The 6919-nt window shown below is 32.6% G+C and overlaps 1 long non-coding RNA gene across 1 annotated transcript; it reads left to right on the top strand.

Annotated features, from left to right (window-relative positions):
• Window positions 1-1452: 1452 nt before the first annotated feature.
• Window positions 1453-6424, top strand: LOC129971575 (uncharacterized). The gene is made up of 3 exons (XR_008784812.1): window positions 1453-1676; window positions 4268-4464; window positions 6261-6424. It is a non-coding gene; the product is annotated as an uncharacterized LOC129971575 (long non-coding RNA).
• Window positions 6425-6919: the final 495 nt, after the last annotated feature.

Below are 6919 nucleotides of genomic sequence, written 5' to 3'. Positions count from 1 at the left end.
TCCCCAAAATCAAACTTTTCTGTGCCATAATCAAAAGTTGTGTTTTTGGTCTTTCATGGAAAAAACAGATTAAGGGATTAATTTATCATGGCAGGCTCCCAGAGTACTTGGTCCCTTTATTAGATTGCTCAACAATTGTTCCCTCCTCATTGGCATAACAACATACACCAATGCCAGAACGATCCTTTATCGTATTGCTGGGTTAGCCATGCTGGATCAAATGATATGCCATTGTTTCATTGACCACCAAGATCCCGAGATCTAACCCCTTACCAATTTTTCTATGAGGTTTTGGTAAAGACAAATTCTTCGTGCCTCCCCTTTTTCAGGAATTATGACGACTGAAGCGGTGGTTAACTGACATGTTGGACTCATTAAAAAGAGATTTTATATCACAGAAATTGCAAGAACTGAAATATCCCATAGACATTTGCTGTTTCATCAGAAAAACGCCCATAAAACAAATTTAGAAACATGGATAATTATAATTTCACAATAAGGCTGTCTTATCAAGATGAATTCATTTCAGATCTCATAAGTATGCCTTGTTTTAGTTTCATTCAACATGAATCTCCTGTTTATTCAGTCATCTTTTTCTTTCTTAACACTTTCTTCCTGATATTCAGACCACCTATTTCATTAGATGACCCCATCTTTGTTGTCTCTGAATTAAAGCAGAGAAGGGGTCCTCTAATTAGATAGATGATTCAATGTGATTAAAAAGCATGTGTGGACACATGGCTGTGAACGTTACCAAGGCACTTTGAATGCCCCAAGGATGCTTTGTTACCGAGACATCTCGGTAAAAAAATTCTCGGCTTCGAGAATGGAGAAGATCCCTCTCTCCATTCTCGAAGTCAAGACTCAACGTAATTTGAGATGGGATGATTTTAGATTCAAAATTCTACTATACTAACATTTCATTGTCCTTTCTACACCCGACTTAATTAATTTTCACTGTTTAAGGCAATGGGATACATTTTTGGGAAAAAAAGAATATTTAAATTCTTATAAAATATGTATTTCAACACCGTTAAAAGCAGTGTTAAGAAACATATTTTGAAAAAGTTTAACTCCCTTTATACTTGAGCTTTCAAGTTACTTACAAATAGAATTTACATACTCATTTATTTATTAATTACAATCGAATAAGACATTTCATAACTAATAGGAAATGTTAGTGTAGTTTCAATTTAATTGCAGGTTTGTGATAGGGATGCATGCAATAAACAAATTTAATACAAATTTTTTTTCAGGTATGTACATTCGTAAATCAACTTTTCTAAGGAAAATGAGGTTATAAATGTTATGATGATCTTGAGTTCTACACCCAGGGGAATGAGCGTGCCGCTCGGGAGATGACTGAAAGAGAAATCGAATCTGTTGCGTCATCATCTGATATAAAAGAACGAATTCTGGAGTATTCCAGCCATTTTTCACGAGTTTCAATGAGCTGTACAAATTAGTAGAAGTTGAGCCTTGTTAGATTATATGCATCTGAGAAGTACGCTGCAAATTTTGCTTGATAAGAGAGGAGTGGATTTTCTTTTGTGCTGGGAATCGCATCTATTACACTGAATATCACGCCAATGTAAATACAAAAGGAAAAAAAAAACCTTATCTATGAAAATACGAACTGTCTTTCTTCCATTTTTATGAAAAGGATCCGGAATTTCGTAAGTCATTTTGCTTTTATTGCGTACAGTTGATCCGCTTTCACTCAAGGGGAATGTTTAATTGCATTTAGAAATACGGATAAGGTTTTAAAGTAAAAGAATTTTTTATTTTGTAATTGTAATCAGTGTAAAAAAAATTAATGTCATTCAACCAAAAATTTATTCATATTTAGGGAATTAAATTATAAAAAAATAATGTAATTTTAGTACACTAAGCTTTTAGTCGCATTTTTCCCTTTACTCCGTGGTATCTGAAGTCGTCGATATGTTGCAGAAGGAAACGGACATATATGTCGATAATGATTAAATACTCATTAAAACTTACTCGAGTACGATATCTAAGAATATTTACGATGTTTTCCTTCAAATTTAATTCTTGTTAATTGAAGAATTTAGGTTTTTTTAGTCTGTCAGCAGTGACCCATGCGGTTTGAATGCAAATATAAAAAATTAAAATGAGTCACTAGTAATTGATTTGACGTTAGCGGGTCGAAGCCATTTTAATTTGATTATTTAAAGTTTCTTTTTGATATCAAACGGTGATTAAAATAAATCTACAGAAAACGTACAATAGATTTCATAAACGAAATATCCTCTATTGCACCATACAAAATTAAAACGTTGAATTATTTGCATTCATGTCATTTGTATGCGTTATTTTCTATGCATAAAAGCCGGTATTTTATAGAATACCTTTAGCACTTTATAAATTGTTAAACATTGTCCGGCAACGATTGAACATTCCACACGCTTCCTAGGCATTCTATAGAATGTCAGATGTATTCTATAGATGCCGGCGAAGTATGAAATGAATCTCCTATGTAAAAATCTGTTTCGAAAAGCATGGATGGAATCTGATTTAGTGGTGGATTATACCAACATGGTATGCTTTAAAAGTCCGTCTCTGCTGTTTGTTGTGTTATTCTGTTACAAAGAATATCTTCTGTGCCTGTTAGTAAAAATAGGAATTTGTTTCAAAACTATTGGTGTTTAACTAATGGTATTAACATGCCCTTTTTTCATACTTTGCCTATGTAGAATTTGTCGTTCTATAGAATTATTGGGTACTATATACAATACATAGGGAAAGTGTTTAAAAATTTTCATTTTGTAATTAGCCTAAAATAAGTTTAGTATTTATAAAAGTGCATAGGTAATTTGTAGAATGCTAGCGTTTCATATATTGCCGGTACCATGTATTAACTCTTATTTGTAATTATCTGGAATTTTGTGCTCATTTTTAAACTTTAAGTTAACATTTAGCAATTTTGAAAAATTTCGCAACACACGCACTTTTGTCTTGTAATGCACATATGATCATAAACAACCAATTTTTACAAAATGGTTAATAATGTCCTTATGTATAAAGTAACATATAATTTATAACAAACTCGTTACAGTTTCTAAAATAATACAATGTCTTCTAGCTTTTGTATTTTTAACTGCTTGTTACAAAGATCTCGCAAACTTAAAGTGCTGTAATGGCAAAATAAAGATTAATCACTTGAAAAACTTTCCGGAATATAGCAAATTTCGCTACAGAGGTCCATTAAATAATTTTAATCTTTATTACTGACAAGGACTTAGTGACGTTAAATCGTTTTTATCAAATTCTACGGCATTTTCAGTATGCAACGTGCAAGTGTTGGGGTTAAAACGTTTTTTTAATTTTCTCCAATTTGCTAGGTTTGTGATTTCTGATAATGCAGGTTTTCATTCAAATGCCCTATTAAGTAAACGGAAACAGAATACATGTGAATGCGTTCAAGACATATGAAAGGAAACGAGAAATAAAAGAAACTCGTAAAATTACTTGATTACATCGGTCATTTGGGAAAAGTTTAAAAATACAAATTTCTAGATATTTCTGTTTGCAATACTTTTAATCACTAATGTCTTAAGCATAATGTCGCCATTTTGATTTTATTGTTCCTAGACAGAGCAATTGGTGGTGGCTCATCCAATGGCTTGTAATCTTAAAGTAAATGGACTAAATAAGCATCTTCAAACGATTCTTCATCAAAATTCCAATTTTCCGTATTGTGATAATTCTATATCAAAAGAATATGTGGTTGTACAACAAATATCTGTAAATTTTATTTCATGGAAACTCGTCGGTTAGTTGATTTCATTGTAAAACTAGAATATCAAAGAACTTATTGGAATTGCTCCTGAAAAAATTATGAGAATAATTCTAAAGAATTAATCCTAAAATTTATTTGAAGGGAAACTTTATTTGTATTCTGAAGATTAATCGGTTAATACTTTATATACCCTTTAGAACCAGCATCTAATTAGTAACTTCGCAGGAATGTAAATTCCAATTTTATCCTCAGTCTTGACTTAAATGTAAAACTAGTGCATAGTTAATTGACAATCTATCTGCACCAGCTAGAACTTCTACATATAAATAAAAGTAAACCTCATTTTGAAAGAATATAAATCTGATCTGAAGATTAATATTATCAGTGTGCTATCTGTATTTCAGAAATGAATATTTTAAATGCATGTTAATTTGGAAAATCCTTTATTAGATCATTTTAGCTTTACTTCCAAGCCGACAGTAATATCTATAGTGTTTTACTCAACAGGTTTCCGGTTATCTAACTGGATCATGAACCAATCATGGAGATTAGTTACTTTATATCTCTTCGTCCGTCATTGCTGGTAAAGAATCCATCTTATCGCCTCAAGCATGCGAAGAAAACAAACGTTCATCAAGTCCATACATGATGAGCATCACATCTGAAGTGAAATATGTGCAACGCTTGATGCAAATTCGCATGAAGTGAATTAAACAAATTTCTAAATCAAGTGCTTTCTGATTTAAAGCTAGAAATGACATGTTTTCTAGTGAACTGAAATATTGAATATTTTTCAACGTATCTTCTCGTATACGAAGTGTACAAAAAATACTGTCATTTCCTCAAAACCTCGAAGATGAGATTTTTATCAAACTCGAATCTACAGTTTTAAGCTCCCCGAGTTAGCAAAATGCATTTTTTGGAATTGTTTATCTGGAGCACACTCAAAGGCTTTGAGCTCGGTGAATGAAATTATATTATTGGTATGTCTTTTACACCATATTCGTAGATTGATTCAAATTTTGAATTAAATCCCTTCCGTGGAGTGTTATAGGAAAGCCCAATACGAAATGAAGGTCAGGTGCATAAAAATTCCTATGTAACATCTAGTGTAGATATGTACCCAATTTAAAACCAAATCCGCCAAGAGGCTGATTATTTTAGTCTGCATTCGTACGTCTGCAAATGTCGAACTCAAACGCAAGGATTTGAATGTATTCAGTATGCAATTCCGGGGTTACACACTAGTTCTGGGCCAAATTTTGGTTCAATTCCAAAGACGTCCAAAATGCCCTTCCAACTTTTTGGTATTTTGGCAATTGATGGGATGATTGGGCAATTGATGGGATGATTGGGCAATTGATGGGTACGCACAAGAGACCGCCTCTAATACCTCGTCCGTCAATGTTAAATGTACAACACTAAAATATATTGTTTAGACTATACGAGAATGTTCGGGAAAGCTGGCATTTTCGGTGTAAACTGGATCCGTGTAATGATCCGATTTCTGGCGAGTCTAATTTATCGAAGATTTTGTTTTGCGGAATTTCATCATTGCATGAAGTGTTATCGACGTCGAATCCAAACTTTCAATATACTAATTTTCGAAGTTTTAGCAAATAGTTTAACATTTGCTACTATGATCCAGTTCTAAAAGTCAAATCTTAACCTACAACAGGAATTTACAAAACTTAATGTACTCATTCAACACATATTCGGAGATTAGTCAAGTTCTAGCCTTGACTGCTTTCGCAGCACTAAAACTACATGTGAGATAAGGCTATTGATAATTTGCGGAAAGATAAGACGCACTATCCAAGAAACGCAACATTTTAACACCAGATTTTAACATTTTGATGCCATATCCTACATAAATAGCTTAAATTCATGTTCAGAATGTAATGCTTAACCATGTCAACTCTATATGCGCGTTTTAACTGCCATTAGAGCTTGGTTGCAAATTAAATCAACTATAGCAATTTAAAGCATAATTGAACACGCATTGAATAAGTCAACATTGCATGCAATGGAATCAATGCAAACTTGACAATTAATTAACAATGAAATAGTACCTAATCGTGTATGTAATCTCAAATGAAGCATTCCAAATGCTTCATCTGAATCTTTTTCTTTCGAATATCCCTATCCAAATCCTCTTTACCGGATGTTTCCTTAATTCACCGAATTCAATAAAACCAGATGTTTACTTAATTCATGGCTTCACCAATAGCTAATATTCACATAGAAGACTGGACATTCTGCTTGCATTAGGAATTACAAAAAAATTCATCTGTTTTCTGTGGGTAAACTTCTATATAATCAAATATTTGTGTATAATCTGCTGTAAATTTCCGTTCCGCGATTCAACTTTCTTAAAAAAAAAAAGAAAAAAAAAACATGTAAAATATAATTTTAAACATTATGTGAAACAATACATAATTGTATCGCATTTTTATGCGAGTTCAAGGATGATTTGTTAACCCAATTCGTAGTTCTTTAGATTTCCATGGAGATCTGCTGTATTACGCAAGGCAAATTCAAGTCCATTTTGAAATGAACTGCGTCTGAGCGGAGAAATGATTGGTGCGTTTCTATTAAGCCTGCATATTTCTGGCCTGCCTTCAAATTTTCATCGTTCATCCTTCAAGACTTCGCTTTCAAGACAAGGTGGGACTGAAAAAACAGTTTACTTGATTTCCTCTATGATTAAATTTGTATTCGTTTTCGATGCCATTTGGAGGCGTAGATTACCAACCGCAACGCGTTGCCAAAAGTATTGTTTATTAATACAATACTTTAAGAATAGAGTAATTAAATGCCTTTTCTCGTAAAAGATGGTCTAACTTAAATGAACGTAAGCCTGTAACTGTCAGATTATATATCCATGCCAGAATCGATTGTGCACGAATTTCTTTCTTGAATTTGGAAATATAGAGAATTTTTATATTCGCTAATCTAGTAAGATATTCAAACATAAGGTGTTTATCTATAGTTCTGAAACTTCAGTGTCCATTAGCAATTATAAGTTTTTCGACACTTTTATTCAACCATATAAATGAAATTGTCATGTTTCGTGGAATGAAGATATTTATGATCCGTGCAGTGAAAGCAAGATCCGTGTTTTCGGGAACATTTCTTTAATGATAATATCTCACACAA

This window comes from Argiope bruennichi, chromosome 6, assembly GCF_947563725.1.
Source record: "Argiope bruennichi chromosome 6, qqArgBrue1.1, whole genome shotgun sequence".
Classification (NCBI taxonomy): domain Eukaryota; kingdom Metazoa; phylum Arthropoda; class Arachnida; order Araneae; family Araneidae; genus Argiope; species Argiope bruennichi.
This window is presented reverse-complemented; position numbering and strand designations above follow the sequence as displayed.